At 35.9% G+C, this 11173-nt stretch overlaps 1 long non-coding RNA gene across 1 annotated transcript; it reads right to left on the bottom strand.

Annotated features, from left to right (window-relative positions):
* Positions 1-343: 343 nt before the first annotated feature.
* LOC127655327 (uncharacterized) lies at positions 344-10966 on the bottom strand. Its single transcript, XR_007972028.1, has 3 exons — positions 10902-10966; positions 7540-7639; positions 344-464 (listed from the first exon to the last, which is right to left on the bottom strand). It is a non-coding gene; the product is annotated as an uncharacterized LOC127655327 (long non-coding RNA).
* Positions 10967-11173: the final 207 nt, after the last annotated feature.

Raw genomic sequence — 11173 nt, 5'->3', positions numbered from 1 at the left:
AACAAATTTAAACTAAACTAATTTAAACTATAAACTACTTTAAACTAATTTAAACTAATTTAAACTTCAAACTAATTTAAACTACAAACTAATTTATACTTCAAACTAATTTAAACTACAAACTAATTTAAACTATAAACTACTTTAAACTTTAAACTAATTTAAACTAATTTAAACTTCAAACTACTTTAAACTTCTTCAAACTTTCTGGTCCAAACTTTCACAAGCCAACTTAAAGTTTGTCTCGATCTAACTTTTTTTCTAGTTATTAAGTTGGCTTGTGAGAGCCAACTTACTGAAATCCTATTTAAACTTATTAAGTTGGCTTGTGAGAGCCAACTTACTGAAATCCTATTTAAACTTATTATTATTATTATTATTATTATTATTCTTCTGAGACTAAAATTACCAAGACTAACTCCTCCTAGAGCTTTTAAGCTACAGGCACCAAACTCGGCACAGACCTTCAGACTAATCCCTAATAGTGTGCTATATCTTTTCTAACTGATCGGACTTACGGTTTTCCTAAAAATGATGATCAAACTCGAAAAAACTCCCATTGACTTAACATTGCGGAATGTTCAGAAATTCAAATTCCAACTGACATTTTCACACACACAGACAAAAAGGGCCTGTCAGCCCTGCATCTCTCTCTCTCTCTCTCCCTCAGAGGATTTCTTTTATCAAGCAGCCAAAAAGTAATGACCTAAAATCTTCCTAGCCACACACTAAAACATGCTAAAAACGTGCTAGCATCTATCTGAGGGTCAATATCTATCTATCTAAATATCTAAATATCTATCTATCTATCTATCTGAGGGTAAATATCTATCTCTCTCTCTCTATCTATCTATATCTATCTCTCTATATATCTAAGGGTAAATATCTATCTATCTATCTATCTATCTATCTATCTATCTAGCAACTAAGTTAAACTTTTTAACACTACACTGTAGAACTGGCTCATTAGAGTCATTCATTTGGGAATCAGACCACACTGGTCACACTGTATGTTTCACACTGTAGATTCAAAAGAACTGGCTCATTAGAGTCATTCATTTGGGAATCAGACTAAACTGGTCACACTGTATGTTTCACATTGTAGATTCAAAAGAACTGGCTCATTAGAGTCATTAATTTGGGAATCAGACTACACTGGTCACACTGTATGTTTCACACTGTAGATTCAAAAGAACTGGATCATTAGAGTCATTCATTTGGGAATCAGACTACACTGGTCACACTGTATGTTTCACACTGTAGAGTCAAAAGAACCGCTCATTAGAGTCATTAATTTGGGAACACACACAGACAAAAAGGGCCTGTCAGCCCTGCATCTCTCCCTCTCTCTCCCTCATTGCATAGGGATTTTGTATTGAACATAGCTCTGGATCACAGTGTCATAGAGACAAGGGGGCGGGCTCATTTTAATCAGACGACCAATCAGTCTCTCGGGATCATTGTGAAGCTATCAAGCCACGCCCTAGCAACAATTTAAAGCACCTTAGCAACAACTCCCATAGACTTCTAATGAAAGATATCAAAGGGATATCTCCGGATAGAAGTGTCATAGAAACACAAGGGTGGTCTCGTTTGACTCGGGGGAGCAAACAGCCAATCATGAATCACATCAACACTTCCTAGCCCCTCCCTAGCAACCATTGTCGAGCACCTTAACAACCAAAATCCATAGAGGGATATCTTCCATTCTGAATGTCACAGAGGCATGGGAGTTGGTTTATATCATTCATACTGACAAGCAGCCTTTGGAGTTTCATAATTGGCAGCTGTCAAGCCACTCCCTAGCAACTAAACAGAGTACCCTAGCAACCGCTTAGCAATAACTATATCTCTGCACCAGAAAATCAGAGAGACTTCTGGGTTCATTTATTTCAAGCAGGATGGCAAGGAGACTTGATAAGTATCACTATGGTAACTGCCTAGCAACCACATGGGGTTACCCTAGCAACCGAGTAACAAATCACATATCTCTGCACCAGAAAATCAGAGAGACTTCTGGGTTGATTTATTTCAATCAGGATGGCAAGGAGACTTGATAAGTATCACTATGGTAACTGCCTAGCAACCACATGGGGTTACCTTAGCAACCGAGTAACAAATCACATATCTCTGCATCAGAAAAGCGTAGAGACTTCCGGATTGACTTATTTCAATCAGGATGGCAAAGAGACTTCATTAGTATCACTATGGTAAATGCCTAGCAACCAGATGTGGTTACCCTAGCAACCAAGTAACAAATCACATATCTCTGCACCAGATAATCGTAGAGACTTCTGGGTTGATTTATTTCAATCAGGATGTCAAGGAGACTTGATAAATATCACTATGGTAACTGCCTAGCAACCACATTGGGTTACCCTAGCAACCGAGTAACAAATCACATATCTCTGGACCAGAAAATCGTAGAGACTTCTGGGTTGGTTTATTTCAATCAGGATGTCAAGAAGACTTGATAAGTATCACTATGGTGACTGCCTAACAACCAGATGGGGTTACCCTAGCAACCGAGTAACAAATCACATATCTCTGCACAAGAAAATCAGAGAGATTTCTGGGTTGATTTATTTCAATCAGGATGGCAAGGAGACTTGATAAGTATCACTATGGTAACTGCCTAGCAACCAGATGGGGTTACCCTAGCAACCGAGTAACAAATCACATATCTCTGCACCAGATAATCGTAGAGACTTCTGGGTTGATTTATTTCAATCAGGATGTCAAGGAGACTTGACAAGTATCACTATGGTAACTGCCTAGCAACCACATTGGGTTACCCTAGCAACCGAGTAACAAATCACATATCTCTGGACCAGAAAATCGTAGACTTCTGGGTTGGTTTATTTCAATCAGGATGTCAAGAAGACTTGATAAGTATCACTATGGTGACTGCCTAACAACCAGATGGGTTAGCCTAGCAACCGAGTAACAAATCACATATCTCTGCACCAGAAAATCAGAGAGACTTCTGGGTTGATTTATTTCAATCAGGATGGCAAGGAGACTTGATAAGTATCACTATGGTAACTGCCTAGCAACCACATGGGGTTACCTTAGCAACCGAGTAACAAATCACATATCTCTGCATCAGAAAAACGTAGAGACTTCCGGATTGACTTATTTCAATCAGGATGGCAAGGACACTTCATTAGTATCACTAAGGTAACTGCCTAGCAACCAGATGGGGTTACCCTAGCAACCGAGTAACAAATCAAATATCTCTGCACCAGAAAATCATAGAGACTTCTGTGTTGATTTATTTCAATCAGGATGTCAATGAGACTTGATATGTATCACTATGGTAACGGTCTAGCAACCATATTGGGTTACCCTAGCAACCGAGTAACAAATCACATATCTCTGGACCAGAAAATCGTAGAGACTTCTGGGTTGGTTCATTTCAATCAGGATGTCAAGAACACTTGATAAGTATCACTATGGTGACTGCCTAACAACCAGATGGGGTTACCCTAGCAACCGAGTAACAAATCACATATCTCTGCAACAGAAAATCGTAGAGACTTCTGGGTTGATTTATTTCAATCAGGATGGCAAGAAGACTTGATAAGTATCACTATGGTAACTGCCTAGCAACCATATGGGGTTACCCTAGCAACCGAGTAACAAATCACATATCTCTGCAACTGAACAACATAAAGACTTCTGGCTTTGTTCTTGGGACTCAGGGTAGCAAGGATCAATCCATCCATCAATCAATCCATCCATCTATCTATCTATCTATCTGAGGGTCAATATCTATCTATCTATCTATCTATCTATCTGAGGGTCAATGTCTATCTATCTATCGATCTATCTATCTATCTATCTGAGGGTAAATATCTATCTATCTCTCTATCTGAGTGTCTGTCTATCTATCTATCTATCTATCTATCTATCTATCTATCTATCTATCTATCTATCTATCTATCTATCTATCTATCTATCTAGCAACTAAGTTAAACTTTAAACTACTTTAAACAAATTTAAACTAAACTAATTTAAACTATAAACTACTTTAAACTAATTTAAACTAATTTAAACTTCAAACTAATTTAAACTACAAACTAATTTATACTTCAAACTAATTTAAACTACAAACTAATTTAAACTATAAACTACTTTAAACTTTAAACTAATTTAAACTAATTTAAACTTCAAACTACTTTAAACTTCTTCAAACATTCTGGTCCAAACTTTCACAAGCCAACTTAAAGTTTGTCTTGACGAACTTTTTTTTCTAGTTATTATTCCGATTCTTATTCGTCTTAGCGGTGAAATTTCTATATCTATCTCCTCCTAGAGCTTTAACTCCACATACTCCAAACTCGGCACAGACACTCAAACTGTTCTGACTCGAGTTGCTATATCTTTCTAACTGATCGGACTTACGGTTTTCCTAAAAATGACGATCAAACTCGGAAAAACTCCCATTGACTTAACATTGTGGAATGTTCAGAAATTTAAATCTCAACTGACATTTTCACACACACAGACAAAAAGGGCCTGTCAGCCCTGCATCTCTCCCTCTCTCTCCATCAGAGGATTTATTTTATCAAGCAGCCAAAAAGTAAGGACCTAAAATCTTCATAGCCACATGCTAAAACATGCTATGGTAACTGCCTAGCAACCAGCCTGAAAGAGTGACCAGCTACAACTCCATAGGCCTACATACAATTTATTTTTATTTATTTTTTCTGGTGATTGAATACATTAATTGTGATTATTTATTCCATTATGTTGTTAATTATTTAATTATAAGGGGTTGGGTATTTAAACGAATATAACGGCTGGCCAATTAGATCGTTGAATGTTGCATAACTAATGAGCTGTCATTCTGGATTCTTCCGCTCCTGCTGTCTGTCAATATCTATCTATCTATCTATCTATCTATCTATCTATCTATCTATCTATCTATCTATCTATCTATCTATCTATCTATCTATCTATCTATCTATCTGAGGGTAAATATCTATCTCTCTCTCTCTCTATCTATCTATCTATCTGAGGATAAATATCTATCTATCTATATCTATCTCTCTATATATCTAAGGGTAAATATCTATCTATCTATCTATCTATCTATCTATCTATCTATCTATCTATCTATCTATCTATCTATCTATCTATCTAGCAACTAAGTTATACTTTTTTAACACTACACTGTAGAACTGGCTCATTAGAGTCATTCATTTGGGAATCAGACTAAACTGGTCACACTGTAAGTTTCACATTGTAGATTCAAAAGAACCGGCTCATTAGAGTCATTAATTTGGGAATCAGACTACACTGGTCACACTGTATGTTTCACATTGTAGATTCAAAAGAACCGGCTCATTAGAGTCATTAATTTGGGAATCAGACTACACTGGTCACACTGTATGTTTCACATTGTAGATTCAAAAGAACCGGCTCATTAGAGTAATTTGTTTGGGAATCAGACTACCCTGGTCACACTGTATGTTTCACACTTTAGATTCAAAAGAACTGGCTCATTAGAGTAATTTGTTTGGGAATCAGACTACCCTGGTCACACTGTATGTTTCACACTGTAGATTCAAAAGAACCGGCTCATTAGAGTCATTAATATTGTAATCAGATTACACTGGTCACACTGTATGTTTCACATTGTAGATTCAAAAGAACCGGCTCATTAGAGTCATTAATTTGGGAATCAGACTACACTGGTCACACTGTATGTTTCACATTTTAGATTCAAAAGAACTGGCTCATTAGAGTCATTCATTTGGGAATCAGACTACACTGGTCACACTGTATGTTTCACACTGTAGATTCAAAACAACCGGCTCATTAGAGTCATTAATTTGGGAATCAGTCTACACTGGTCACACTGTATGTTTCACACTGTAGATTCAAAAGAACCGGCTCATTAGAGTCATTTGTTTGGGAATCAGTCTACACTGGTAACACATGCTAGCATCGCCTAGCGAAGTGCTAAAACATGCTAAAAAAGTGCTAGCATCATGCTAACACATGCTAGCATTGCCTAGCGAAGTACTAAAACATGCTAAAAACGTGCTAGCATCATGCTAACACACGCTAGCATCGCCTAGCAAAGTGCTAAAACATGCTAAAAATGTGCTAGCATCATGATAACACATGTTAGCATCGCCTAGCGAAGTGTTAAAACATGCTAAAAACGTGCTAGCATCATGCTAACACATGCTAGCATCGCCTAGCGAAGTGCTAGAAAATGCTAAAAACGTGCTAGCATCATGCTAACACATGCTAGCATCGCCTAGCGAAGTGCTAGAAAATGCTAAAAACGTGTTAACATCATGCTAACACATGTTAGCATCCCCTAACGAAGTGCTAAAACATGCTAAAAACATGCTATCATCATGCTAACAAATGCTAGCATTGCCTAGCGAAGTGCTAAAACATGCTAAAAACGTGCTAGCATCATGCTAACACATGCTAGCATCGCCTAGCGAAGTGCTAAAACATGCTAAAAACGTGCTAGCATCATGCTAACACATGTTAGCATTGCCTAGCGAAGTGCTAAAACATGCTAAAAACGTGCTAGCATCATGCTAACACATGCTAGCATCGCCTACCGAAGTGCTAAAACATGCTAAAAAATTGCTAGCATCTATCTGTCTGTCTATCTATCTATCTATCTATCTATTTGAGGGTCAATATCTATCTATCTATCTATCTATTTGAGGGTCAATATCTATCTATCTATCTATCTGAGGGTAAATATCTATTTATCTATATCTGTCTATCAATCCTAGGGTAAATATCTATCTATCTCTCTATCTATCTATCTGAGTGTCTATCTATCTATCTATCTATCTATCTATCTATCTATCTATCTATCTATCTATCTATCTATCTATCTATCTATCTATCTATCTATCTATCTTTCTAGCAACTTAGTTAAACTTTTAAACTACAAACTACTTTAAACTTTAAACTAATTTAAACTTTAAACTCATTTAAACTATAAACTACTTTAAACTTCAAACTACTTTAAACTATAAACTACTTTAAAATTCAAACTAATTTAAACTTTAGACTACTTTAAACTTTGAACTAATTTAAACTTCAAACTACTTTAAAATTCAAACTAATTTAAACTTTAGACTAAATTAAACTTCAAACTACTTTAAAATTCAAACGAATTTAAACTTTAGACTAATTTAAGCTTTAAACTAATTTAAACTGTAAACTAATTTAAACTTCAAACTACTTTAAAATTCAAACGAATTTAAACTTTAGACTAATTTAAATTTTAAACTAATTTAAACTATAAACTAATTTAAACTTCAAACTACTTTAAACTTCAAACTTTCTGGTCCAAACCTTCACAAGCCAACTTAAAGTTTGTCTCGACGAACTTTTTCTAGTTATTAAGTTGGCTTGTGAGAGCCAACTTACTGAAATCCTATTTAAACTTATTATTATTATTATTATTATTATTATTCTTCTGAGACTAAAATTACCAAGACTAACTCCTCCTACAGCTTTTAAGCTACAGGCACCAAACTCGGCACAGACCTTCAGACTAATCCCGAATAGTGTGCTATATCTTTTCTAACTGATCGGACTTACGGTTTTCCTAAAAATGACGATCAAACTCGGAAAAAACTCCCATTGACTTAACATTGCGGAATGTTCAGAAATTCAAATTCCAACTGACATTTTCACACACACAGACAAAAAGGGCCTGTCAGCCCTGCATCTCTCCCTCTCTCTCTCCCTCAGAGGATTTCTTTTATCAAGCAGCCAAAAAGTAATGACCTAAAATCTTCATAGCCACACGCTAAAACATGCTAAAAACGTGTTAGCATCTATCTATCTATCTATCTATCTATCTATCTATCTATCTATCTATCTATCTATCTATCTATCTATCTATCTATCTATCTATCTGAGGGTCAATATCTATCTATCTATCTATCTATCTATCTATCTGTCTATCTATCTATCTATCTATCTATCTATCTATCTATCTATCTGAGGGTCAATATCTATCTATCTATCTATCTATCTATCTATCTATCTATCTATCTGAGGGTCAATATCTATCTATCTATCTATCTATCTATCTATCTATCTATCTATCTATCTATCTGAGGGTCAATATCTATCTATCTGTCTATCTATCTATCTATCTATCTATCTATCTATCTATCTATCTATCTATCTATCTGAGGGTCAATATCTATCTATCTATCTATCTATCTATCTGAGGGTCAATATCTATCTATCTATCTATCTATCTATCTATCTATCTATCTATCTATCTATCTATCTATCTATCTATCTATCTGAGGGTCAATATCTATCTATCTATCTATCTATCTATCTATCTATCTATCTATCTATCTATCTATCTATCTATCTATCTATCTGAGGGTCAATATCTATCTATCTATCTATTTATCTATCTATCTATCTGAGGGTCAATATCTATCTATCTATCTATCTATCTATCTATCTATCTATCTATCTATCTATCTATCTATCTATCTATCTATCTGAGGGTCAATATCTATCTATCTATCTATCTATCTATCTATCTATCTATCTATCTATCTATCTATCTATCTGAGGGTCAATATCTATCTATCTATCTATCTATCTATCTATCTATCTAGCAACTAAGTTAAACTTTTTTAACACTACACTGTAAAACTGGCTCATTAGAGTCATTAATTTGGGAATCAGACTACACTGGTCACACTGTATGTTTCACACTGTATATTCAAAAGAACTGGCTCATTAGAGTCATTAATTTGGGAATCAGACTACACTGGTCACACTGTATGTTTCACACTGTATATTCAAAAGAACTGGCTCATTAGAGTCATTCATTTGGGAATCAGACTACACTGGTCACACTGTATGTTTCACACTGTATATTCAAAAGAACTGGCTCATTAGATTAATTTGTTTGGGAATCAGACTACACTGGTCACACTGTATGTTTCACACTGTAGATTCAAAAGAACTGGCTCATTAGAGTCATTCATTTGGGAATCAGACTACACTGGTCACACTGTATGTTTCACATTGTAGATTCTAAAACATGCTAAAAACGTACTAGCATCATGCTAACACATGCTAGCATCGCCTAGCGAAGTGCAAAGTTACTCGGAAGCTAGGTTACCCTAGCAACCGAGTAACAAATCACATATCTCTGCACCAGATAATCGTAGAGACTTCTGGGTTGATTTATTTCAATCAGGATGTCAAGGAGACTTGACAAGTATCACTATGGTAACTGCCTAGCAACCACATTGGGTTACCCTAGCAACCGAGTAACAAATCACATATCTCTGACCCAGAAAATCGTAGAGACTTCTGGGTTGGTTTATTTCAATCAGGATGTCAAGAAGACTTGATAAGTATCACTATGGTGACTGCCTAACAACCAGATGGGGTTACCCTAGCAACCGAGTAACAAATCACATATCTCTGCACCAGAAAATCAGAGAGACTTCTGGGTTGATTTATTTCAATCAGGATGGCAAGGAGACTTGATAAGTATCACTATGGTAACTGCCTAGCAACCACATGGGGTTACCTTAGCAACCGAGTAACAAATCACATATCTCTGCATCAGAAAAGCGTAGAGACATCCGGATTGACTTATTTCAATCAGGATGGCAAGGACACTTCATTAGTATCACTAAGGTAACTGCCTAGCAACCAGATGGGGTTACCCTAGCAACCGAGTAACAAATCAAATATCTCTGCACCAGAAAATCATAGACTTCTGGGTTGATTTATTTCAATCAGGATGTCAATGAGACTTGATAAGTATCACTATGGTAACTGTCTAGCAACCACATTGGGTTACCCTAGCAACCGAGTAACAAATCACATATCTCTGGACCAGAAAATCGTAGAGACTTCTGGGTTGGTTTATTTCAATCAGGATGTCAAGAACACTTGATAAGTATCACTATGGTGACTGCCTAACAACCAGATGGGGTTACCCTAGCAACCGAGTAACAAATCAAATATCTCTGCAACAGAAAATCGTAGAGACTTCTGGGTTGATTTATTTCAATCAGGATGGCAAGAAGACTTGATAAGTATCACTATGGTAACTGCCTAGCAACCATATGGGGTTACCCTAGCAACCGAGTAACAAATCACATATCTCTGCAACAGAACAACATAAAGACTTCTGGCTTTGTTCATGGGACTCAGGGTAGCAAGGATCAATCAATCAATCAATCAATCAATCAATCAATCATCTATCTATCTATCTATCTGAGGGTCAATATCTATCTATCTATCTATCTGTCTCTCTGTTGTCTATCTATCTATCTGAGGGTCAATGTCTATCTATCTATCGATCTATCTATCTATCTGAGGGTAAATATCTATCTATCTATCTCTCTATCTATCTGAGTGTCTGTCTATCTATCTATCTATCTATCTATCTATCTATCTATCTATCTATCTAGCAACTAAGTTAAACTTTAAACTACTTTAAACTAATTTAAACTAAACTAATTTAAACTATAAACTACTTTAAACTATAAACTACTTTAAACTAATTTAAACTAATTTAAACTTCAAACTAATTTAAACTATAAACTACTTTAAACTTTAAACTAATTTAAACTTCAAACTACTTTAAACTTCTTCAAACTTTCTGGTCCAAACTTTCACAAGCCAACTTAAAGTTTGTCTCGACTAACTTTTTTTTCTAGTTATTATTATTATTCTTCTGAGACTAAAATTACCAAGACTAACTCCTCCTAGAGCTTTTAAGCTACAGGCACCAAACTCGGCACAGACCTTCAGACTAATCCCGAATAGTGTGCTATATCTTTTCTAACTGATCGGACTTACGGTTTTCCTAAAAATGACGATCAAACTCGGAAAAAACTCCCATTGACTTAACATTGCGGAATGTTCAGAAATTTAAATCTCAACTGACATTTTCACACACACAGACAAAAAGGGCCTGTCAGCCCTGCATCTCTCCCTCTCTCTCTCCTCATTGCATAGATATTTTGTATTGAACATAGCTCTGGATCACAGTGTCATAGAGACAAGGGGCGGGCTCATTTTACTCAGACGACCAATCAGTCCCTCGGGATCATTGTGAAGCTATCAAGCCACGCCCTAGCAACAATTTAAAGCACCTTAGCAACAACTCCCATAGACT

Source organism: Xyrauchen texanus, chromosome 14, assembly GCF_025860055.1.
Source record: "Xyrauchen texanus isolate HMW12.3.18 chromosome 14, RBS_HiC_50CHRs, whole genome shotgun sequence".
Classification (NCBI taxonomy): Eukaryota; Metazoa; Chordata; class Actinopteri; order Cypriniformes; family Catostomidae; genus Xyrauchen; species Xyrauchen texanus.
Note: the sequence above shows the minus strand (reverse complement) of the source record. Positions and strands in the feature narration are given on the sequence as shown.